Below are 26,998 nucleotides of genomic sequence, written 5' to 3' on the forward strand. Positions count from 1 at the left end.
GGTCTTTAATTTGTCTTCACACTTGATAGTTTTCAAAGGTTCTAAATTCTAGCTGTGTTGGTTTGCTAAATCTGCCAGAATACAATATACCAGAAATGGAATGGTGTATACAAAGGGAATTTATTAAGTTGCAGGTTTAAAGTTTTAAGGCTATAAAAATGTCCAAACTAAGGCATCCTGGGACAGATACCTTGACTCAAGGAAGGTAATGGGTCTGGAACACCTCTGTCAGGTAGAAAGGCACAGGGCTGGCATCTGCTAGGGTCTTTGGCTTCTCATTTCAAACAGCTTCTCCGGGACATTTTCATTCTTTCATCTCCAAATGTCTTCAGCTGTATCAGCTCTGTGGCTTTATCCAAAATGGTTTCCTCATAAAGAAATTTAGTAAGTGACCCATCTTGAATGCACAGAGACACATCTCCATGGAAACCACTTAATCAAAAGGTCCCACCCACAAATGGGTGGGTCACATCTACATAGAAACAACTTAATCAAAAAGATCCCACCCAGCAATATTGAAATGGGATAAAAAAACATGACTTTTCTGGGGTACACAATCATCTCAAACTGGCACATTCCACCCTCTGGGCCTCCAAAGGCATGTTCTTTCCAAAAGCAAAATACATTCATTCCATTAAAATACCACAAAGCCTTAATCATTTCAGTACAGCACAAATACAAGTCAAAAACAGTACAAAATCTCATCAAAGTCAGCTAAGGCATGGTCTATCCTAAGATAAAATTCTCCTCTGGCTGTTGACCTATGAAACTCAGAAGAGGTTAACTTACTGCCAACAAACAAATGAGGGACAGTGATAGTAAAAATGTTTCCATTTCCACGGGAAGAAACTGGAAGGAACACGGGTCACCAGACCCAAACAGTTGCAAAAAACCTGCAGGGCAAATTCCACTGAATTTCAAGGTCTGAGAGTCATTTATCCTCAGGGCTTTAGAAAGTGGCAGTCCCACCCTTTCCAAGGGCCCATATAGTGACCCAGTTCTCTCCCAAAGGCTGGGATGAGAGTTGTAACACTGGGATGCATTGGGAGGACCACCTTCTCTCTGCCCTAACCTCTCCAAGCTTCAGGGCAGCATCTGGGACTTCTGCCATCTCTGGGGCACATGCTCAACCCCTCTAGAACAACAAGATGGCAGCCAGGCTTCCCCCGATTCCCGGTTTATGCACTTCACCCTCTCCAAGGCCTGAGGTGGTAAAATTCTTCCTGAGCATAGTGGTGGAAGGCCCAGTCTCTGCTTCTGGGACAAACTCTCCCCCTTCAAGTGCAGGGATGGGTCTGCTCACCTGGCCTAAGGTTTCCTGGCTTCAGACCTTAACACCCATGCCTTTGAAGTTATTTTTCCTTCAATCTGTTCCTTTTCTGTGCCTGTTAGTCCAGACTGGCAGTGGTTCCATTTTTACAGATCCCACAACACTTGTTGGTTTTCTATGTAGTATGCAGGGATCATAACCATCAGACAATAGGATTTCCCACAAATGATTTCTGGGTAAGTCCATCTCCAATTCTTGCTTGTCCTGTAATGTCTGACTGCTTCCATGTTTGGTTAAATCCCCACATGGGGCCCAATTCACTGGGTATCTCTTTCTGGAAGCCCAAAGGCCAACAATTTCTGGTTTCGTTGGACCCAAGAGCTCAGTCCTCAGCTTATATCTCTCCTATCACATTTCACTATGACCTGCAAGGAGAAGACAGGCTGCATTTTCCACATATAGTTTGGAAACTTCAGCTAAGTACCACAGCTCACAACTTTTAAATTCTAATTTGCATGCAAAATCAGGACACAATTTGGCTAAATTCTCTGCCACTTTAAAACAAGGATCACCTTCCTTTCAGTTTTCAATAACACATGCATCATTTCTGTCTAAAACCTCATCAGAAATACCTTCAGAGCCCACATATCTACCAACAGCCTCTTCAAAGCTTTTTAGGCCTTCTCTACAAAGCTCTGCAAAACTCTTTCAGAATTTTCCCCTTAACCATTTAAAAATCCATTCCAACATGTTTGGTATTTGCAAACTGTAGCAGCACCCCGCTTCTCTGGTACCAAAAATCTGTGCTGGATTGCTAAACTGCTGGAATGCAATGTACCAAAAATGGAATGATTTTTTTAAAGGGAATTTATTAAGCTGCAAGTTTACAGTTCTAAGGCTACAAAATGTTGAAACTAAGGCATCCAGGGAAAGATACTGTTATAGTTTGCTAGCTGCCAGAATGCAATATAACAGAAACAGAATGGCTTTTAAAAAGGGGAATTTAATAAGTTTCTAATTTACAGTTCTAAGGCCAAAAAAATGTCCCAATTAAAACGAGTCTATGGATATGTCCAATCAAAGGCATTCAGGGAAAGACACCCTGGTTCAAGAAGGCCGATGAAGTTCAGGGTTTCTCTCTCAAGTGAGAAGGTACATGGCGAAAACAGTCAAGTCTTCTCTCTCGGCTGGAAGGGCATATGGCAAGCACAGTATCATGTGCTAGCTTTATCTCCTGGCTTTCTGTTTCATGAAGCTCCCCGGAGGCATTTTCCTTCTTCATCTCCAAAGCACTGGCTGATGGACTCTGCTCCATGGTGCTGCAGCATTCTCTGCTCTCTCTGAATCTCTTTCATTCTCCAAAATGTTTCCTCTTTTATAGGACTTCAGAAACTTATCAAGACCACCCAAATAGGTAGAGACGTGTTGTCACCTAATCCAGCTTAACAACCCCTCTTGATTAAATCACATCTCCAAGGAGATGATCTGATTACAGTTTCAAACATACAGTATTGAACAGGGATTATTCTGCCTTTATGAAATGGGATTTTGATTAAAACATGGCTTTTGTAGGGGACATACATCCTTTCAAACCAGCACAGATACCATGACTCAAGGAAAGCCAATGGGTTCAGAATACCTCTGTCAGCTGGGTAGGCACATGGCTGGCATCTGCTGGGGTCTTTGCTTTCTTGTTTCAAAAGCTTCCCCAAGGACATTTTCTTTCTTAATCTCTGAACGTTTCTGGCTGTCAGTTCTGTGGCTTTTTTCAAAATGGTTCCCTTACAGGACTTTAGTAAGTGACCCACCATGAATGGGTGACAACGCATTTCCATGTAAACAACTTAATCAAAAAGATCCCACCCAGCAGTATTGAAACAGGGTTAAAGAATACGACTTTTCTGGGGTACACACCATTTCAAATTGGCACACTAGGTTAAGTCATTTTCCCTCAGAACTTCACTGTCTTCTAATACTTAGTGCTGCTGGTAAAATAGCTATTGTTCTAGTTTGCTAGCTGCTGGTATGCAACACACCAGAGACAGACCGGCTTTTAATTAAAGGGGAATTATTTCATTAGTTCTTCAGAGGAAAGGCAGCTAACTTTTGACTGAGGTTCTTTTGGTCAGGAAGGCATTGTTGATTCCATGGTGCCAGGGCCAGGCTCATCCCTGGGAGTCATGTCCCATGCTGCCAGGGTCGAGTGGATTTTTTTATACAGTGTGAGGTAGAGGTCTACCTTCATTCTTTTGCATGTGGATATCCAGTTTTCTCAGCACTATTTGTTCAAGAGCCTATTCTTTAACCACTGAATGGACTGAGAACTCTTATAAAAATCAACTGGCCATCAATGTGTAGGTTTATTTATTAATTCTATTCAATTCCAGTGGTCTATATGTTTGTCCTTGTGCCTATACCACACTGTTTGGTAATAAGTTTTTAGTAAGTTTGAAATCAGGAAGTGTGAGTCTTCCAACTTGTTGTTTTCAAGATAATTTGGCTATTCACTGCCTCTTGCTTTTTCATGTGAATTTGATGATTAACTTTCCTGTTTCTGCACAGAAAACCATTGGAATTTTGATGGAGATAGTATTAAATCTGTAAATTGCTTTGGGTATTATTGACATCTTACCGATACTATGTCTTCCAATCCATGAACAAGGTATGTCTTTACATTTATTTAGGTCTTCTTTAATTATTTACAGCAGTACTCTGTAGTTTTCCATGTACTATTCCTTTACATCCTTGGGAATTTATTCCTAGATATTCTATTATTTTATTTGCTAATGTAAATGGAACTGTTCCCCTGATTACCTTTCTGAACTGCTCATTGCTGGTAAATGGAATAACTACTGTTTTTTGTGTGTTAATCTAGAGAATATTTTCTTGTCATCTTTACCAAAGTTCTGATTATTCAGGCTCTTTTCTGAAGACAAGAAATATTTGTAACCTAAATATACTAAAATATCTCATGTTACAATTCTTAATGACATTTAATGAATAAGTATTCCTTAGGAAATGAGTAATCCAAATTCTAAACTTTCTTTGCGAATGGGAACATAGACACGTAGGAAAGTTCACTTAAAAATATTAGTCCTCAATCCCTGTAGAAGCACTGCTGCTTGGCTGACACTGCTGTCAGAAAAATACCTCAAACAATAATCAAGCAAGTTAAAGAAAAGATATGAAAAATGAGACCCAAAAGAAATGAAGAGCTGCTCCTGCCAGACAGCGGACACACCTCATACTTCACTGAGACCCACTGCCTCCCGCAGACCCGCTGTAAGGATGGTGGAGGCGTGGTATATGGACGAGTCCTCCAAGGACCAGAGGAAGCCCTACCAACTAGGGCCCAGCCACCTGGCTGACCCGAAGCAGCTACGTCAACTCAGGGTCATTTACTGGAAGCTGGATGCCAACAAATATGAGAATCATCCAGAATTAGAAAAGACCCAAAAAGACAGAAACTACTTGTGGATGGACATAATAACCATAAGCAAAGATAAATTACCAAATTATGAAGGAAAGATTAAAATATTTTCTGAAGAACATATACATTTGGATGATGAAGTTCGATACATTTTGGAAGGAAGTGGTTATTTAAATGTAAAGGATAAAGAGGACAAGTGGATCCAGATTTTTATGGAAAAGGGAAACATGGTAACACTTACTGCTGGAATTTATCACCGCTTCACCTGGATGAAAAGAACTATGTGTAGGCGATGTGGCTGTTTTCTGGAGATCCAGTGTGGACAGCATACAACCGGCCAGTTGAACATCTTGATGCTCGAGTACAATATGTGAAGTTTTTGACTCAGACAGCATAGTGATGCTCCCTGGAAACTAATACATTACTTGTGACAGTTCTAAACATGATAACTGAGCAGAAAATAAGTCACTTTCTTTTTGCCTTTATCTTGTAGAATCGAGGCTAGACTGTCTTTTCCTATGTAAGATTACTTGGTCAGAGTATTTTTTAATGAAAATAACAATAAAACTAATTTTTGCTTTCATTTTCTTGTACTAATTAAAAAAAACAGTGGTTCTCTAGCCCTGCATTAGTCCATGCATTCAACCTTAACCCAAATGAAAGTTTAATCTCTCAAAATGTAACTACTTAGCATATTTTACCTGGATATGATTCTTAAGACTTTAAACCAGATATCAGTCAGTGCTACGCCTGCTTTATAAATTTATAAAATTTATAAAATTTCCCCTAAATTTTATACTTGGGTCAGGCAATGGAATTGGGGAAAGCCCCTCCTATTATGGCTACACTCTTAGTAGAGTGTAGTTTACACCACTTTCCTATTCAGAAAAAAACAATTGACTCAACTGAATGCTTTTGGCTTGCATTTATTTAATATTCAGGTGTATATGGTATTTTTGCCTGGTTTGTTAAAAATCACTCTTGTTTAGCTTCTTCTTATGATAATGTAATTATATAATTTAATTATACAATTTATACAATACATGTTACATGTATGACATACATAATATAAATGTATATATAACATTTTTAATGCATACAAATATTAGTATTTTTCCAATTTAGGATTTCTAGGTTAAATGTGCTTTACTATATATCTCTTTCACAATCAAACCTTTGAATTGTAACAAGAAAACTAGTGCATTGTTTTTCTACTTAACAGTTCTGTGATACAATTATGCTTACTTCGTTATCATCATAGGAAAAAACCCACAAATCTTCATTTAAAAATTAATCTTTCATCACCTCCACATTAATCTTCCCATTGAACAGAGAAAACTCAAGTTTTAGACATTGAAGTAACCTCTTTCTGAATTTTAGAAATAAAATGTACGCAGGCAGCATGATAATTACATTAATATCCCAGGACTTTCTTCTGTCAAATACTATTTATCTCAATAATTTGATTAAGAGTATATCTACTAATTTTTGGTTTTTTAAAAATAGCTTCATTTATAAATGGTTATTATAAATGAAACTTGTTCATTTCTAAGAATTAATTAAAAAGAGGTAGAAAAAAGAGACAGATATAGATGAGTTAAATCAACTATTAAACAATAACTTTTTCTTATAACTATTATTTCTCTTTATAAAAATTTTAAAAAATAAAAAATAAAGTTCTATAGCTTTATAAACTCACAACAATTTAACACTGGAAGGGATCTAGGGAATCATCTAGTAGTTCAACTTCTTTCTAATCAGATGAACACTGCCTCATCTTTGAAGCCACCTCCATCTACATCTATCCCATGATCTCTGGCTCTCTCCTGCTAAAATGGAAGTATTTCTTCTTGTCTTCTTTCCTGTGCCAGCTTGAATCTGTTGTGCACCCCAGAAAAGCCATGTTCTTTAATCCTCATTCAATATTACTGGGCGGGAGCATTTTTATTGTTTCCATGGAGATGTGGCCCACATCAATTGTGGGAGGTAACTTTTGATTAGATGGTTTCCATGAGATGTGCCTCCACCCATTCAATGTGGGGTTGCTTACAGGAGTCCTTTAAGAAAGAACCATTTTGGAAAAAGCTTTACCGGCACCAGAGCCAAGGGAGCCCACACTGCCAGAAATCTCTGGAGATGAAAAAGGAAAAAGCCCCCAGGGGAGCTTCAGAAAACAAGAAGCCTGAAGAGAAAGCTAGCAGATGACACCATGCTCACCATGTGCCTTTCCAGTTGCAAGAGAAACCCTGAACAGCATCAGCCTTCTTAAACCAAGGCATCTTTCCCTGGATGCCTTACATTGGACATTTCTATAGTCTTGCTTTAATTTGGACATTTTCATAGCCTTAGAACATATAAACTTGCAACTTAATAAATTCTCTTTTTTAAAAGCTGTTCCATTTCTGGTATATCACATTCCAGCAGCCTGCAAACGAGAACATTTCCCATACCCTCTTTCCAACTCAAAAGACTGTGCTCCTGCAACTGTGCCCTCTCTACAGGTTTATTCCTATTAATATACACAAAGACTTCCCTAAAGCTTTTTTTTTTTTACTCCATCTCCTATTGCATATAGAACACAGTTTCTCTACTCCACTTTTCCAATAAACGTTTTTTGAAGAATAACCTGGAATGCTATCTCCACTTCCCTTCCAACCATATCATTTTTAACCCACAACAGCCAGACTTTGATTCTCCCATTCCACTCAAATAATTTTTGTCAAGATTAACAAAGGCCTTCATCTTGCCAACAGTCAATTCTCAGTACTATTCATACTTGACATCACAGCATCATTTGACAGAACCAACCATTTCCTCTATCCTAAAACATCCTCTTTCTTACTTAGATTCCATATCCATCTACTTCAACTTTGTTGAATCTGCCTCCTCTACCTGATCTCTAAATGTTGGGAGACACAAGGCACCACACCTTGGCCAACTCTTTTTCATCTACACTCCCTCCACAGGTGATCTCATTTAGTCTTCATTTAATCTGAATATCAGATTCATATATCTACCTTACTAGTTGACAACTCCATTTTAACACCAAAAAATCATCTCACACTTATATCCAAAACTGAAATCATGATCCACCACCTTGTCACCTCTACTCTTTCCCTTCTACCTGATCTCAATAAATGGTACCTCTTTCTACTAAATTACTCATGCCCCAAATCTAGGAACCATCTTAGATTCCTTCTTTCCCCCAATTTCACCTCTAAACCAGCTGTAAAACTAGGTAGTTTTAGCTCCAAAATATATCCCAAATATGAATATTTCTTACCATTTCCACTGCTACCACCTTACTTAAAGCTATCACTTGGATTTATGGAACAGCCTCCTGATAATCTCTGCTTTCATTCTTCCTTCTCTACAGTTGGTTCTTCACACAGCAGCCAGAGAGAGTTACTTAAAGCAGAGATCAGAGAACACCCTTCAATGGCTTCCCACACACATAAGTATCCTTAACTAGGTCTGCAAATTCTGAAAGGAAATAATTCCTCTGCCTACCTCTCCATCTTTATCTCATGCAACTCTTTCCCATATATGCTGGTTTGGTCAAAATGGCCTTCTTTCGTGTCTCCAACATGCCAAGCGCACTTCCAACTCACAGTCTTTATACTTGCTGCACTCTCTATCTAAAAGGCCCTTCCCCTAGAACTTCACAAAGGTTGCCCCTTCTCTTCATCCCATTCACAGCACAAAAGTGAGTTTCTCAAAGATGCCCCCTCAACAATCCTATTAAAATAAGCCCATTCTCAGGGCATAGCCCAAATACCGCTAAAAGGTGGGAGAGGGATCAAAGGAGATGGTGGAGTTATAGAGAGAAGGCAGGGTTTAGCAAAAGAGTAGGGTTGCTGCATCATTATATTGATATTTCTTTTAATTTTCAGTATCTTAGAACAGCTAGAAGTAAAAACCTAAAATTGTGGACCTGTAATCCATACCAAACTTTGAAATCTACTCTACAACTGTTGTGCTGTGCTTTGAAGTTTATTGCTTTTTTTTTAACATATATGTTATTTTTCACAAAAAAGTCAATTGTGATGATAAAATAATATATATTCCTTCTAGCCTCAAAAGTTCTGGAGTAGCTAGAAGGAAAAATCTGAGATGATGGTATGGTAGCCCATGACAAACTCTGGGATCTGTTCTATAACTACCTATTGAAGAATGCTTTGAAAATTATTGCTCTTTTTCTTTCTTTGCTTTGTATATATATATAATACAATTTTAAAAAGTTAAAAAAGAGCCCATTCTCTATTGTTGTTTTATTTTCACCACAGATCTTGTTACTATTGAAAATAATCTTACATTTATTGTCTTTCTCCTCCTACTAGAATATAAGACTTCTAAGAACAGAGACCTGTCTGTCTATTTTACCACACTAATTGCAACACCTTTCATTAAATACTGGTGGAGCAAACGATTATTCTATTATACTATTCCAAATAGAATAATTTCACTCTTTAAACTTCCATTTAGAAGGCAATGTTAAATCTTTCCTCTTTCAAAATAATTGCTTAAGACTTAATTAAATCTCTAAAATTCCTAAGAGTAGGGAAAGTGAGCAAATCTAAAAGTTATGCTCAGGATCATTATATCATAAGCTGGAATGTTTTCTGAGTTAACTCTACAACTTAAATTATCTAATGGGTCTTCAAATGAAAAAAGTTTCACCTGCAGTTGGATCAATAATTTCTATTTGACTACTATAAACTATTCGTAGTATTAATAAGTAGTAAGTAAAATTACTGTCTTTCTTAAAAGAAAAATGTTATCTAGATTATCGGATGGAACACTGAAGATCTATAATCCATATTTGTTCTCCAACTAATTTATTTTTAACATAATTTTACTGAGATATAGCCACATACCATAGAATCCATCCAAAGTACATGGCTCAGAGTATCATCACATACTCTGTACATTCATCACCACAATCAATTTTAGAACATTTTCATTACTCCAAAAAATAGAAATAAAAAGAAAACAGAAAACTCAAAACATATCATACCCTGATTGCCCCCTATTATTTTTAAACTGTTTTATTCACACACCATACAATCCATCCTAAGTGTACAATCAATGGCTCCTGATATAATCATAGTAATGCATTCACTACTACACTCAACATGAGAACATTCTCATTTCATCCAAAGAAAAAAATTCCATACTTCTTGTATCCCCCTTATTGACATTTAGCTTTGGTATAGTGTCTTTGTTACAATTAATGCAAGAATATTACAAGGTTACCATTAATTATAAACCTTAATTTACATTAACTGCATTTTTCCCATATACCATCCTATTATTAACACCTTGTAATAGTGACATACGTTTGTTCTAGTACATGTGAGAACTTTCTTATATTTATACAATTAACCACCTTCATTGTTCACTCTAGGTTTCACTAAGTTACACAGTTCCAGTTTTTATCCTCTAGCATTCCCTCTGGTGAAGCACACAACTCTAGCTTTCCTCTTTCAACCATACTCACCTTTAGCTTTGTTAATTACACTTAGAATATTGCACTACCATCACACAGTATTATGTTATCTGTTTCCAAATCTTTACAAATCAACCTTACTGAACTTCTCCAACTAATTTAAACAAATTCTTTGTGACTGAGGATGAATCAGTTAAATTTTCCTGGCTATAAATTAGGTCCCTCAATGATAAAGAATTAGCTAGTTAAAAGCAAAGAAGAAAAATTTTAAGTTTAGTCCTATTTAAATTTCTAAGAACTGCTTATTTTCTAAAAATGACAAAGAATGCTACTATGGAGATGTCAGAAAACTTTCAAATCTAATGCTTGCCATTTGTCATGTAAAATTACGTCCCTTAAAAAAAAAGTCTCAAGCTGTATAAGATGCACATAACAGATCAGAAAAATGATTAGCTAAAAGATTTTTCAGTACCAGAATAGTTTCTGTATAAGTCCAGTTTCAAATGAATCAGAAAGTAAATAGAGATTATTAGTTCAGTGTAGATATAATGATCATCTTCAATTCATGTGAATTTAAGAAAAGCTCTTAGTTTTAAGAGAAAAACATCTAAAATCAAGGAACTATTAACTTCTTAATGTTTCCCACTGCTCAGGTTTTTTGTATAAAACTTTGCTCCCTGATTATCACTGCTGTTGGGAAAGAGCCCAAATACTAGGCAAGTAGGCAAGTAAAATGAAAATAAACTAAAAGAGAAAAATACGAATAAGATCTTTCCCTCCCAAAAGGATGATAAATAACTACAGATGAGATAAAGGTAAAAAACATACAGCTGCATTAGAACTGCAAGTACTTCCTTCCAATAAAGGAAAAACTTAAGAAACAAATAGAACAAAGTAGTTTTTCCACTTCTCAATTTAAGTGTTCCAGGATATCCCTCAACATTTCCTTATACTACTATATTTTTTTGTACAACACCTACTTTTGTTTAAAAATCAAACCATGTTTAGATTTTTAAAGTATGGTTTCTGTCATGGTCAGGTTCATGTGTAAACTTGAACCTGTTTGGTTGGGCAAGTGCTGGCCTGTCTGTTGCTATGAGGACATTTCATAGAATTAAAATCATGATCACGTCGGCTGCATTCACAACTGATTCCATTTGTGATCAGCTAAGGAGAGTGTCTTTTGCAATGAGTGATGCTTAATCTAATCACTGGAAGCCTTTTAAGGAGGATTCAGAGGAGACAGTCTCTCTTCCTGCTTTGGCTGGCGAGCCTCTTCTGTGGTGTTCGTTCAGACCGCCCATTGGAATCGTCAGCTTCACAGCCTGTCCAACAGATTTTGGGCTCTACATTCCCATGGTTACGTGGGACACTTCCATAAATTTTATATTTACAAATATTTCCTGTTGATTCTGTTTATCTGGAGAACCCTAACTAATACAGTTTCCTAGACCCTCAATCAAATCACATAAATCAGCTTTTTTAACACAGTATTTTAAAGTACTAGGTTAAATTAAAGCATCTTAACAACTACAGTATATATCCCTAGGGTTTATTTTGATGTCAGTCAAATAACATCACAGGATGTTCATTCACCATTCATTCATTTATAAGCCATTTATTGAATACCTTTTAAATGGACTATGGATAGAGCTGGAGACAGAAAAAGAATAATACTCAACTGATCCCCTACTTTTAAGAAGCTCCCAGCCCAAAATAAAGTTTCAGTGGCTGAGAGATTTCAAACAGAGTGGAGAGGTTAACCTGGAGGTTTCTCTTATGCATTATATAGGTATCCCTTTTCAGTTTATAGTGTATTGGAGTGGATGGACGGATGCACCTGAAACTGTTGAGCTGTGTTTCAGTAGCCTTGATTCTTGAAGATGACTATGTAACAATATAGCTTTTACAATGTGACTGTGTGATTGTGAAAACCTTGTGCCTGATGCTCCTTATATCCAAGGTATGGACAGATGAGTAAACAAATATGGATAAAAAATATATAAATACAGCAGTACAATGGTGGCTCAGTGGCAGAATTTACACCTGCCATGCCGGAGACCAGGGTTCGATTCCAGGAGCCTGTCCATGTAGGATATTATTCCTAAAGACTGGGAGAAAGATCAAAGGTGATGGAATTATACAGAGAAGGTAGGGTTTAACAAATGAGTATGACTGTTGAATCATTACATTGATATTTCTTTTATATATATAAATATATATATATATATATTAGGAGGAATAAGGGGTAAAATAAATTGGGTAGATTGAAATACTAGTGGTCAATGAGGGAGGGGGCAAGGGGTATGGAATATATACGTTTTTACCTTTTTCTTTTTATTTCTTTTTCTGGAGGATGCAAATATTCTAAAAATGATCATGGTAATAAATACACAACCATGTGATGATATTGTGAGCCACTGATTGTATAAGATGTATGGACTGTATGTGTATGAAGATTTCTAAATAAAAATATTTTTTAAAAAAACTGGAAGTGATAGGGAATGCAAGGGTAGTTCAGCAATAGAATTTTCACCTGCCATGTGGGAGACATGGGTTCGATTCCTGGCCCATGGACTTCCCAAAAACAAACAAGCAAAACAAAGGAAAAAACAAACAAACAAACAACAAAAATTCAACATATGGTGCTGCACTAATGGGATACTCACATGGAAAAAGAATGAAATGTGACTCCCTCCATACAGCATACAAAAAAAAAAAATCACATTGATAGACATTGCTATCTACCATAACTTGTCAACCCCCAACCCCAACCAAAGCCATTCCAGCCAATCCAATCCTAAAGAACAGGTAGTGTGATATATAAGATTCTACAAAGGTTCCATGTACTAGGGTAATTTTCCAGAAACCTACAACCTCCAGATGGGTCCCTGGACCATATAAGTCCTGAAACCTAGAGGGGTTAGCCTCTCCAGGACATCAGCTAGTTCCAGCCCCCTATCCCATGTTATCAACAGCCCCTTTCAACCTGAAAAAGTTAGAATGGGCATAGCCCAAATATTCCTAAAGACTGGGAGAAAGATCAAAGGTGAAAGTGGAGTTATACAGAGAAGGAAGGATTTAACAAATGAGTATGATTGTTGAATCATTACATTGATATTTCTTTTAGTCTTCAGTATTTTTAGAGCAGCTAGAAATAAAAACCTAAAATTGTAGACATGTAACCCATACCAAACTCTGAAATCTTTCTACAACTAATTGTGGTGCTATGCTTTGAAATTTATTGCTTTTTTGTATATATGTTATTTTTCAGAAAAAAAAGTCGATTGTGATGATAAAATATATATATATTCCTTCTAGCCTCCTATATACAGAAGGAGCAGAAAGAAGGAAAAATCTGAGATGATCAACTGGCAAACTCTGAGGTCTGTTTTGTAACTAATTGTTGAAGAGTGCTTTGAAATCATTGCTTTTTTTCATTCTTTGGTTTGTATATATGTTACATTATACAATAAAAAAAAATTTTTAAATCACACTGAGATACCATTTCACATTCACTAGGATGGTGTGATGGTCAGGTTCATGTATCAACTTGGCCAGATGATGGTGCCTGGTTGGTCAGGCAAGTGCTGGACTATCTGTTGCTCTGAGGACATTTCATGGACTTAAATCATGACCAATGTTGGCTGCATCCACAGCTGATTGCATTTGCAATTAGCTAAGGGGTGTCCCTTCTGCAATGAATGATGCTTAATCCAATCACTGGAAGGCTTTTAAGGAGGATTCAGGAGAGACAGTCCCTCTTCCTTTTGTTGAGAACCTTCACTAAAGCTGCCAGCTAACAGCCTGCCCTACATATCTTGGACTCTTACATCCCCATGGTTGCATGAGACTCTTTTATAAATTTATATTTACAGATATCTCCTGCTGATTCTGTTTCTCTAGAGAACCCTAGATAATATAGATGGCTATTAAAAAAAAAAAAGAAAACAACAACCTCAGCGAGGATGCAGAGAAATAGGAATACTTAAACACTGTTGGTGGGATTGTAAAATGGTACAGCCACTGTGAAAATCCACTTGGTGGTTGCTCAGAAAGTTGAACATAGAATAACCATACGACCTGACAATCCTACTTCCTGATATATATTCAAAAGAACTGAAAGCAGAGACATGGACAGATATTTGAACTCTAATGTTCATGGGAGCATTATTCACAACAGCCAAAAGAGGAAGCAACACAAATGTCCATCAACAGATGAGCACATAAACAAATATACGCACAATGGATATTATTTAACCATAAAAAGGAATGAAGTCCTCCCAAGAAAACAGGCCAAGCCCTCGGTTTTGAGGCTTGTCCTTACCAAATTTACTTCTGCAGCAGACAAGCTAAGAGTACCGATAACGAGGTCTAAGGGTTGCTTCCAGGAAGACTCTTTGTTGTTCAGATGTGACCTCTCTTTAAGTTTAACTCAGCAAGGAAAATCATTACCCTCTCCACTACATGGGATGTAACATTCAAGGGTGAAAATCTCCCTGAGAACGTGGGGTGTGACTCCCAGGGATGAGTATTGTCCTGGCACCATGAGATCGACAATGCCTTCCGGACTAAAAGTGGGAAAAGAAATGTAATAAAATAAGGCAACAGTGGCTAGGACAGATCAAATAGAGTCAAGAGAGTATTCTGGAACTATTCTTATGTAACTTTCAGTTAGCTGGTACTAATTGCCAGGGTTTGCTAAACCCCAACCAATATCACTCCTGTTGACTCTTAAGAACACCTAGGGCTCGAACTGAGATTTTATAAAGGTTTCATGCACTAAGTTTGCTTTCTTGTTCTATAATTCCTGGAAGGTTCCAAGGTCAAATAAATTCTGAAACCCAGAAGTACCAGCCTCTTTAAGATTAACGATTGATTACATCCCCCTAATCTTTAGTGTTGACACGCCTTCTCAACATGAAAAAGTCAGAAGGGCATTGCCCAAAGATTCCTATAGATTGGAAGAGGGATCAGAGGAAAAGGAGGAGGCATAATAGAGAAAACAGAATTTGAAAAATGAGTATGACTGCTGAATCACTATATTAATATTTCTTCCAGTATCCATGACAAACTCTGAGATCTGTTCTATAACTACTTGAAGTATGCTTTGAAAATTATTGCTATTTTCTTTCTTTGCTTTGTAATAATGTTACATTTTACAATGAAGCTTTTTTAAAAAAAGGAATGAAGTCCTGATACATATGAAAACATATTGAGTAAAATAAACCGGAAACAAAAAGGCAAAAAAAGAAAAAGAAAAAGAAGCTCCCAGACAAGAATGGACAGATTATGCAACAAAATATGATTAATATTGATAAAACTAAGTAGAAGAAGCTAAATAAGATCAGAAGTGGATGAAAGGGAGTTTGAGAAAGCTTCCAGAGGAGATAATGCCTAAATTGGTTGTTAGAGAATTAGCAGAAATTAAGCACAAGTATTTGCTTGTGCTTTTGAGGGTCTAAGGTTTGATATGCTTGTTTATTTTCGGAGAAGTAGTAGGTAAGATTAGTAAATGAGAGTAGCTGTTGAGGAAAAAGTCTTTCAGTAAGAAGCAGCAGCAAAGGTAAAAGGTATGAAATGGCATATTGTCAAACTGCAAATAGTTTATAACTGTGTTGTTTAGTACAGTGGCTATCAAGCACTTGAAATGAAGCTAGTTAGAAACGAGAGATACTATAAGTGTAAAATACATGCGGGATTTTAAAAACAGTACATATACAAAGAACATAAAATTATCTTTTTAATAACCTTTTTCATATTGATTACTTGTTGAAATAAAACAGGTTATACTGGGTAAAATAAAATAGATTATAAAATTAGTTTCACCTTTTTTTTTATGTGACTACTGGAAAATTTTTAATTATGTATATGACTCACATTATGTTTCAATTGGACAACTTTGGTTTATAATGATTGCAGTGGTTGGAAGTAGCAATAACACAATGAAATGTGAGATTGTGTCAGCTGGAAGAGACCAATAAAAGAAGCATCTTTATGGCACAGTGAAAAGGTCAATGGCATCAGGGAATCCCCTAATACTGAGTCAACCATCAGGGACACCCAAATCAACAAGTCAAGCCCTTGATCTTGAGCTTGCTCTTATGAACTTATGTAGGTAGTGGAGACGCTTAGCTTACCTACAGGTATGCCTAAGAGTTACTTCTGGAGGACCTCTTTTGTTGCTCAGATGTGGCCTCCCTCTTTATAAGCCCAACTCTGTAAGTGAAATCATTGCCCACCCCCTACATGGAACATGACATCCAGGGTGAAGGTTTCCCTGGTGAGTCATGAGATATGACTCCCAGGGTATGAATCCGGCCCTGGCACCGTGGGATCAACAATTTCATCCTGACCAAAAGGGAGAAAAAAAGTGTAACTAATAAAGTATCAGTGGCTGAGAGAGTTCAAATAGGGTCAAGAGGATACTCTGGAGGTCACTCTCATGCAAACTTCAGTTAGACATTGCTACGTATCATAACTTGCCAAACCCCAACCAAAACTATTCTAGGTGCCCTAAAGAACACCTAGGACAATATATAAGATTCTTCAAAGGTTTTATGCACTAGGGTAACTTTCCAGAAACCTACAACCTCCAGATGGGTCCATGGACCAGGTAAGCTCTGAAACCTAGAGAGGTCAGCCTCTCCAGAACATCAGCTAGTTCTATCTCCCTACCTCATATTATTGAGATGCTCTTCCAATGTGAAAAAGTTAGAACGGCCATATTCCAAATACTACTAAAGAGTGGGACAGAAAGATAAAGGGTGATGGTGGAGTTATACAGAGAAGGTAGGGTTTAACAAACTAATATGACTGCTGAATCACTGGATTGAGGTTTCTTTTTGTCTCCAGTATCTTACAGCAGCTAGAAGTAAAAACCTAAAATTGTGGAACCGTAACCTGAACTAAACTCTAAAATCTGTTCTACAACTAATTGTTGTATTGTGCTTTGAAATTTATTGCTTTTTTGTATATGTGTTATTTTTCAGAGAAAAGAAAACAGTCGATTATGATGATAAAAAAAATATTTATTCTTTCTAGCCTCCTATGTTTCAGAGCAACTAGAAGGAAAAATCTGAGAGGATGGTATGGTAGCCCACCAACAGACTCTGGGATCTGTTGAAGAGTGCTCTGAAAATCATCACTTCTTTTCTTTCTTTGCTTTACATATATACTATAATATACAATTTAAAAAGTTAAAAAATAAAAAAAAAGATCGTCGGAAACAAACAGGGCCTTCAGCAAGATTAAAATAATCAGATCTTACATTTATAAAGGTTCATCTCCTATACAAGAATTGGAGAGCAATAAGGCCAGAGTAGGATCAGTTTGTCTTAGTACCAGATGAAAGGTGACATATTTAAACTAAGGTAGTGTAATTAGAGATATAAAATGTAGAATTGATTCCAGAAATGTTTGTCAAGTAAAATAAACTGGACTTGGTGACAGAGTATGTGTGGGATGTAATAGGAAAAAAAGAACCTGGATGAATTCCAAAGTTTGGGGTGGTACAAATGGGTGACTTGGTACAATTCAACAGGATAGTTTTGGTGGGGAAAGCTGATAGGTTCAATATTAGACAGAGTTTTGTATGCTTGTATAAAATCTGTATGGAAATACCAAACATTAGCAAGATAAATTTTGAGCTAACTCAAGAACTCTAGGACAGAGATTTAAAAATTGGGAACGCGTTAATAAAATATAGATAATAGAAGCAAAGGGAGAGGATAAACTCAGCCAAGCAAAGAACACAGACTGAAAAGAGAAGGCTGAAGACTGAATTATAAGAAAAAAAAAAAATATTTAAATGATGAGCAGAGAAAGAGGATCTTACAAAGGATATTAGGAATGGCTTCCAGGGAAGATGGTGGAATATGGAGCTATAGGACACACTGCTCCTAAAAACAGCTAGCGGACAGGGAGAAACTGTGAATTAATGGTTCTGGGGCTCCAGAAACCAGGGAGCATTATACAGCATCCAGGAAAGAGAAGGACAGGAAGACTAAGAAGATGCAGCAAAAACAGTGAGTGAATCACTCCTGCAGTGATGGCTGGCACCCAGCCCCCAGATACAGTCAGTAGCTGGCTGCTATGGAAGGGGAGAGGCATGAAAGTCTCCCTCCTGGGAACAGGGCAGGGACATGTTCAAGTGCTGACTGTGGCTTCTAATCAGTGAGTTTTGACTGCTGGATACCAGCTCTGCATTGCAGTTTTAACCTACACAGAAGAGGGATCCGCACAGCCATCATTTCAATATTACCTGGTGGAGGCTGAAAAACTGCACTCCTCCTTAGGGTACCAGGGAAAGGTTTGTCAAAAAGCACCAATTGCTGGGCACACTAGGAAAGCGCAGCTTCAGGGAGGGGGAGGAAAAAAAGGCTTTTTTGGTGTCTTTCCTGACTCTCTTGCCAAGGCTTTTTGGAACTGCTCTCCATGGATCCCTGGCCCTGTACTGAACTATTCTCAACATCTAGAATAAGTTGAGCCAAATGATGAAGAAGAGCCTTTAATGCTGAGCCAACCTACAATAAAACCCTAAGCAACAGTCAGAAATTGACTTTCAGAGTAAACATATCAAGGTAATCAGATGCCTAAACATCAGCAACAAATTACAAGCCATACTAAGAAACAGGGCCCACACTAAAGAATTAAAAAGTCAGAGGAGCACAGATTTTAGAAAACCTAATCAAAGATATTCAAACAAATCTCCTAACCCAATTCAAGGAGATAGAAGAAAATACAGTTAAAGAGATAAAGGATATTAAGGAAACACTGGGTGAGCATAAAGAAAAATTTGAAAGCAGGCAAAGAAAAAATAACAGAATTTATGGGAATGAAGGTATAATAGACATGAGATTAAAAATAGAGGCATACACCAGCAGATTTGAACAGGCAAAGGAAATACCAGCAAGCTAGATGGTAGGGCACCAAAGCTTTACAGTCAGAATAACAGAGAGAGAAGATAATGGAAAACATTGAGCAGAGTCTCAGGGATTTGAGACAATGCACACAACCATGTGTGTCATGGATATCCCAGAAGAACAAGAGAAGGGAAAAGGGAAGAGAGAATATTTGAGCAAATAATGGTAGAAAATTTCTCAACTCTTATGAAAGTCATAAATATATATGTCCAAGAAGCACAAGATACTCCAAACAGAATAAATCTAAATAGACCTACTCCAAGAGAGATACTAATCAGAATGTCAAATGCCAAAGATCAAGAGAGAATTCTGAAAGCAGCCAAAGTGATCCCTCACATTCAAGGGAAGCTCAATAAGACTAAGTACTAATTTTTCACCAGAAACCATGGAGGCAGTGTTATTACATATTTAAGATACTAAAAGAGAAAAACTGTCAGCAAGAATTATTTATACAGCAAAACTAACCTTCAAAAATGAGGGACAGTTTAGAATATTCACAGATAAACTAAAACTGAAAAAATTCATTAACAAGAGACCTGCTCCACAAGAAATACTAAGAGGAGTTCTACAGGCTGAAAAGAAAACACAGGAGAAAGAGGCTTGGAGGAGAGTATAGAAATAAAGAGTATTAGTAAAGGTAATTAAAAGGGAAGTGGAGAGACAAAAAATACAATATGACATGAAATCCAAAGGACAAAATGGTTGAACTACTGCCTCTTTACTAATAACAAGGAATGTTAATGAATTAAACACCCCAATCAAAAGATATAGATTGGCAAAATGGATTAAAAAAATTGATCCATCTATATGCTTTCTTCAAGAGATTAACTTTAGACTCAAGGACACATATAGGTTGAAAGTAAAAGGCTGGAAAAAGATACTCCAGGCAAACAGTAACCCTCTCCCCAACAACAAAAAAAAATGACCTGGGATACCTATATAGGTATCAGACAAGATAGAATTTTATTGCAAAACTGTTATAAAAGTCAAAGAATAACATCATTTATTTTTTTTAAAAAAAGGGGCAATCCACCAAGGAGAAAATAGCAATCATAAATATTGATGTGCCAAACCATGGGGCCACAAAATAAATGAGGCAAATACTCACAAAAATAAAGGGAGAAACAGATATCTCTACAACAATAAGTGGAGACTTCAATCACTATACCCATCAACAGACAGAACATCTAGAGAGAGGATCATTAAGGGAAAAGATAACTTGAATAACATAATAAATAAACTAGACTTAACAGACATATACAGAACGTTGTATCCTAAAATAGCAGATATCCATTCTTCTTAAGGGTGCATGGATCATTCTCCAGAAAAGATCATTTGTTTGGTCACAGAATAAATCTAAAAAGACTGAAATTCTACAAAGCACTTTCTCTGATCATAATGGGATGAAGCTAGAACTCAACAGATAGAGAATTGGAAAATTCACAAATATATGGAGCATAAAAACACTTGTAAACAATCAGTGGGTAAAAGAATAAACTGCAAGAAAAATCAGTAAATATCTCAAAATGAATGAAAACAAGAACACAACATATCAAAACTTATGGGATACAGTGAAGGCAATGCTGAGTGGGAAATATGATAGCCCTAAACATCTACCTTAAAAAAAGAAGAGCTAAAATCAAGACCTAACTGCACACCTAGGGGAACCAGGAAAAGAACAGCAAACTAGTCTCAAAGCAAGCAGAAGGAAATAACAAAAATTAGAGCAGAAATACATGAAATTGAGAACAAAAAAAAAAATTAATAACAGCGTGAATCAACAAAACCAAAAGTTGGTTCTTTGGGAAAATCAATAAAATTGACAAATCATTAACTAGACTGACAATGAAAAAAACAGAGAAGATTTAAACAAATAAAATAAAAAGAGAGGGGAAACATTACTACTGATCCACACAATTAAAAAGATCATCAGGGGATACTATGAACAACTATATGCCAACAAATTAGACAACTTAGATGAAATAGACAATTTCCTAGAAACCCTTGAGCAACCTACACTTACTCTGAAAGAAATAGAAGACCTCAACAAACCAATCACAAGTAAAGAGATTGAATCAACCATCAAAAGCCTACCAACAAAGAAATGCCCAGGACCAGATGGCTTCACAGGGGAATTCTACCAAACATTACAAGACTTAATTCCAATTCTGTTCAAATCCTTCCAAACTGAAGAGGAGGGAACACTCCCTAATGCATTCTATGAGACCAGCATCACCCTCACACCAAAGCCAAATAAAGATAACACAAGAAAAGAAAATTGCAGACCAATCTCTCTGATGAATATAGAGAAAATTCCCAACCAAAGAGTAGAAAATTGAATGCAACAGTACATTGAAAGAATTATACACTATTCTCAAGCAGGTTTTATCCCAGGAATTCAAGGGTGGTTCAACAAGAAAATCAATTGATAAAATACACCACATTAACAAATTGAAGGGAAAAAAACAACTCATCATCTTGACACAGAAGAGCCATTTGACACCAGCATTGTTTCTTGATAACAACACTTCAAAAGACAGAAATAGAAGGAAATTTCCTCAACATGATAAAAGTCATATATGAAAAACCCAGAGCTAACATCATATCAATGGTGAAAGACTGAAAGTTTTCCTCTAAGATCAGGGACGAGACAAGGACACCCACTGTCACCACTGTTATCCAACATGTCTATGAAGTTCTAGCTAGAGCAGTTAGGCATCCAAATTGGAAAAGAAGAAATAAAACTTTTATTATTTGCAGACGACAGGATCCTATATTTAGAGTCCAAAAAAAACTACAACAATACTTCTAGAGCTGATAAACATTTCAGCAAAGCGGTGAAATACAAGATCAGAAAAACAAGATCAATGTAAAAATTAAGAGTTTCTATACACTAGTAATGAGCAATCTAAGGAGGAAATTAAGAAAAAAATTCAATTTACAATAGCAACTAAACTAATCAAATATCTAAGGATAAATTTAACCAAGGAAATAAACTATTTGTACATAGAAATCTACAAAATATTGCTAAATCAAATTAGACCTAAATAAATGGAAGGACATTCCATCTTCATGGATTGGAAGACTAAACATTAAGATGTCAATTCTACCCAAATTGATTTATAGGTTCAAAGCAATCCCAATCAAAATTCCAACAACCTACTTTGCAGTAATGGAAAAGCCAATTATCAAATTTATCTGGAAGAGTAAGGGGTCCTAAATTGTCAAAAACATCTTGAAAAAGAAGAATGAAGTTGGAGAACTCACACCAACTTTATGGCATATTACAAAGCTATTGTGGTCAAAACATACTAATGGCAAAAAGATGAACATATTGATGAATGGAACTAAACTAAAAGTTTAGAAATAGACCCTCACATCTATAATCAATTGATTTTTGATAAATCTGTCAGTTGGGACAGAACAGTCTCTTCAACAAATGGTGCTGGGAGCACTGGATATCTATATCTAAAAGAATGAAAGAGGACCCCTATCTCACACCTTATACAAAAAATCATTCCAAATGGATCAAAGACCTAAATATAAGTGCTAGGATCATAAAACTCCAAGAAGAAAATGTAGGGAAGCATCTTCAAGATCTTGCAGTAGGCAATGGTTTCTTAGACTTTACACCCAAAGCATAAGCAATGACAGAAAAAAGATAAATGGTATTTCAAAATTGGATACTTTTGTGCTTCAAAGGACTTTTATGGTGATAAACGACAACTCTATGACTATACTGAGAACCACTGATTGTGCACTTTGGATGGATTATATGGTGTGTGAATTAAACTGCTTTAAAACATGTATATATGCACATACATGCACAGAAATAAAGGCCTATGATTATATGTTAAAAAAAAAAAAAAAAGAATGACTGGCAGGAGAGTAGGAGAATAACCAAGAGGGTAGCATCTGTATTGCAATGGGCTTATACTGTGTCTTATGGAATTATGGTCCCACAAGACAAAAATAAAAATCTCTTTTCCAAGGTCACTGTTGGGAACTGAGTCATGTCTCTCACAAATGGCATGTTCAGGTCCCAATCCCTGGTCCTGTAGGTATGAACCCATTTGTAAACAGGACATCTGAACATGTTATTAGTTAAGGTGTGCCCAAACTGTGCTTATAACATCCTTATAAGAAAGGTAATTGGAAAGGAAAAAGGGAAGCCAAGGGAAGAAGCAAGAAACTGGAAGTCAACAGAACCCAACAGAGAAAGGAGAAGATGCAACCATGTGCAGGAACCCCAAAGACTGCCTAAAACCAGAAGATAAGGACCTCTGAAGGAAGTAAGCCTTCTAGTTTCAGAAATCATGAACCAATAAATTCCTGTTGTTAAGTCAACCCAAGGTTATGGTATTTATTTTAGCAACTAGAAAACTAAAACAGTCACCAATTACTTTTTGATATTTGAAATACTTTATCAACTTAGAGAATCAAAATAAACTCTTATTTCCTATTACATGTTTGGGTAAACATACATGTCAACAAGTAGTCAAATCCCAAAGAGAAATATTTAAACTAGTAATATAAAATTCAAATGTGAAACTACAACTGGGAGAATTATAGATTACAATGATAACCATGTTTCCTTAAGAAAGGAGAAAAATGTTTTTCAGTTTTACGTTTTTCCAGACTGCATGTAGAGACCTCTTATCTTAAAAAAAAACCCACTTAAGTGATAACTTTTGATCTCAGAGAGATATTCGAGCCAGAGTTCTTATTCTGAAGATAAACGATGGCACAAGCATATGCATGTGTCTAAACAGACCTCCCTAGAGAGAGAAGCCAAAACTTTCTACAGATTTTCAGAGGTCCAAGACTCCAAAAATTTAAAAAGAAAACACCAGTTAATTTAATTTTATCTCCATTCAGAACACTTAAACGCAGCCAAATGCCTACCTCACACAATCCAAATCCTAAAAACAAATTCACTTTAACAAAACCATCCTTTTCCCCCCATTTATCTCCCCTAGTACATATATGAACATCTCGAAACTAATCCCCATAACAATAAATTTACTATTCCAGTTCCCGAAAGGAAAGAAAAACGACGCTAGGTTAAGTAATGAGTAATCTGTCCAAGACCATAAAGTGAACAAAGGAGAAATTTAAAGTAAGGTGATCCGGACTAGGAAAAAAAAATGGGGGAGGGGGTGGGGGAATTTAAACTAAGGTAGATTCTTCACTATATTAAACACTGTCCTTTGGCCCTCCCAAGGTAAAACACCAAGTATTCAAGCACCAACTCCAACTCACCTATGCCAAGGAGACTCATTTTTTTTGCAGATCATCTTTCTTCTTCTCATCCTAACCCTAATGGTCTGTAAAAAATTCTCAGCCTGGACACATGTGCCTTTCCACTCTAATCACAATCTTAATTGCCTGCTATTATTCCAGAGCTAAAAACCTCAGCCCCCTTCCCCTTCTTAGCCCTGTCCCTCTTCTCCCAACTCCAGTAGCCAAAGTCCTCTACTAATAATTCTAATAATTTCGAATCCCTTCTATAATCCACCTGCCCTGCGTTCCCTTATTTCACTTCGCGGGTCCAAGAAACCACCAACCCTTTCCTGGTTCCTCCTAACTTCCCAATCCTCCACCTGTCGGTCAGCCTCCCCTCCCGTGGGCCCTCCCACTGTTTCCGGGATCTTGACTTACTTTCCTAAGACTCTCTTCTCCCTCTGCTCCTTCTTCTAGACCCCGACCCCAGATCCACCCCACCCCAATCCTAATCCTTTGATCCTCCTCATCCTCCCAGCTTTAATACCCAATTTGCACGGCCCACCATCCACGAACATCCTATAGCCATCTTCCCCACGCTCCAGTCCCAGCCTCCCCTCGAACCCTCAACTTCCCTACGGTCTCCACGCCCACTCCAAATCCCACCCCGAACCCGACCCGGCCCCTTACCAGAGCCTACCCGACGTCCCGCCTCCTTCCAGTCCCTTCCCAGGCGGAACTCACAGCCAGGGTCTTGATGTCTGACAGTCAAAGTGAGAGTGATTGACTCCAGCGGAGGCTGCCGAGCCGGGGCCTAGGGTGCCGGGTGCGGGAAGTTTGAGCGCAGAGCTAGAGCAGAGGCGGGGGCGGCGGCTTCAGCTCCAAGGTAACAGAGGCGGAGGTCCAGACTGCACTGCGGGGGACCGCAGCCAGTGACGCCTCACCTCCGGCTCCGATTGGCCCCAGTCACCAGATGGCTCTTTCTATTGGCTTCTGTAGAACAAGGAGGCGGGACAACGAGTGAGGGTGGACGCGGCCATTGGTCGCCCGCTCTAGCTGTAGCGACGGCCTGGAGTAGGGGAGTCGCCCGAGCGTTCCGGGCTCCTTCTAGCTGTGCCGAACGCTGCGCGGTAGCGGAGAAATTCGGTCTTTGTGCGGAGGAGGGAGAAGGACACGGGCGGTGGGGAAAGGGGGCTCATGAGATGAACTGTAGAATTTCGCCGTTCCTTAATTGAAACAAAGCTCTCTTTTTTTTTTTTGTTTAGGATCCCTTTTGGAAATAACTTGGTTTCATATTATAAAATACAAATAACTCGTTGCTTCTCGTTCTCATCGCTGAAACTTCTGGGTTCGAGGCGCTAACGCTCTTACCTCGCAGCCCTGGCCTTCATGAATCACGACTGCGACGTGAGTTTGGCTTAAAGGTGATTTTTAGGTTTTGGAACGGGTGTTGAATGGCCAGTGTTTGGATGGAATGGTATAGTTGGAACGCATTTGTACGCTGTTTTTTTTAAGGAAGCATTCCGTGGTACATGCCAGTACGAAACGAATTGAGATCCATTGTAAAAAAATAAGATACATTTAAAAACTGATCTGCATTAATTGACATTAATTGCAGGGAGGCGAGAAGGTAAAAAGAAAAATCCTCTCACTGATGAGGGTTATTTCAAGAGTCTCTGAACCTTCTCATCACCAAAATGATTTAACACCGTTCTCCGCTGTTCTCATTATTGCCAATTTCTCAAGAACAGAGTTTTACATCCATTCTGCAAAGAATCAGATTTTTACAGACAAATGCATTCCAACCAATCTTCTGAACATGAAATATGAAGTTCCTGTTTGACCTTTTTTCCCCAACTTTGCACTGTTGCTAATATTTTCATTTTGTCCTGTCAGTATATTTTACTTCAAGTTACAAATTCATCCACTAAACAATATTGTAATTAAATGGAATTTTCTGTATGCACAATGTTTTCGTGTTAGTGAAAATAAATTAAGATGAGTAACCCCTAGAACTGCACTGAAATAATTTTTCACCAATTTGTTCATCTGTCTCTGCACGTAAGATTTTTCATTAAAATCCCATTTAATGAAAAATGTGCTCACTGGTTAACTCCATTAGAGAAAGCACTATGTAGTTTAATAAACACATCGGTAGATTACTTTTTAGAGGAAGATGATAGAAAGAGTCAAGAAACGTGTATATATGAGGAAAAACAAGCATTTCTCCAGAGTCAAATTGGGATTGCTGGCACTCAAGGACAGTTGAAGATGAAATTAATGTTTATTTAGCACTCAAAATGTGCCAGCTATTGTTATCCGTTGTTTATACTTGAGGAAACAGATTCAGAGAGGTTAAAATATTTATCGCAAGATGCTAAAGTAGTAAGTAGTAATGCAAGATTCAAGCCTAGGTCTGCTAATTTCCAAATTTCACCATTTCAGATTTAATGGCTTTAATGTGTTTCACTTTCAGATTAATACCCTTGTTGATATGCAAGAAACTAATTAAAAGGTCAAGAGTCTCCAAAACACTTTCTAATCGTATCTAATGTATTTTCAAGATTCTTGCAGTGTGTAATTGTATTCACCCTATCATATTAAGAGCAGTGATTATCAATTTATTTGACCTTGAAAATAAAACCAGAAGTAAAAACTAGTTTACTGAATAATTTTTAAAGGATTAGCCCAAAATATGAGGT

General features: G+C 37.3%; 1 protein-coding gene, 1 long non-coding RNA gene and 1 pseudogene across 7 annotated transcripts in view; 2 read left to right on the forward strand and 1 right to left on the reverse strand.

Moving 5' to 3' along the window:
* LCA5 (lebercilin LCA5) overlaps nt 1-25,222 on the reverse strand; it is an 81,782-nt gene extending 56,560 nt beyond the window's left edge. Inside the window, exons 1-2 of one of the 5 annotated variants that reach the window (XM_077162297.1) lie at nt 25,041-25,222; nt 4,942-5,106 (exon numbers count right to left, since the gene is read on the reverse strand). The gene's annotated coding sequence lies outside the window, so the exon portion shown is untranslated. Of the gene's footprint in view, nt 1-4,941; nt 5,107-24,335; nt 24,698-24,986 lie in introns of those variants that run through there. The other 4 variants (XM_077162296.1, XM_077162295.1, XM_077162294.1 and 1 more) reach the window with 4 other exon arrangements.
* Nucleotides 4,460-5,097, forward strand: LOC143684886 (acireductone dioxygenase pseudogene; annotated as a pseudogene).
* A 77-nt stretch (nt 25,223-25,299) lies between the features above and the next one.
* The window catches only part of LOC143684887 (uncharacterized), a 67,048-nt gene continuing 65,349 nt past the window's right edge, over nt 25,300-26,998 (forward strand). The window contains exons 1-2 of one of the 2 annotated variants that reach the window (XR_013176236.1): nt 25,300-25,448; nt 25,562-25,720. This is a non-coding gene — a long non-coding RNA (uncharacterized LOC143684887). The remainder of the gene's footprint in view (nt 25,449-25,561; nt 25,721-26,998) is intronic. The other variant, XR_013176237.1, reaches the window with a different exon arrangement.

The sequence above is a fragment of the Tamandua tetradactyla genome, chromosome 5 (assembly GCF_023851605.1).
Source record: "Tamandua tetradactyla isolate mTamTet1 chromosome 5, mTamTet1.pri, whole genome shotgun sequence".
NCBI lineage: Eukaryota > Metazoa > Chordata > Mammalia > Pilosa > Myrmecophagidae > Tamandua > Tamandua tetradactyla.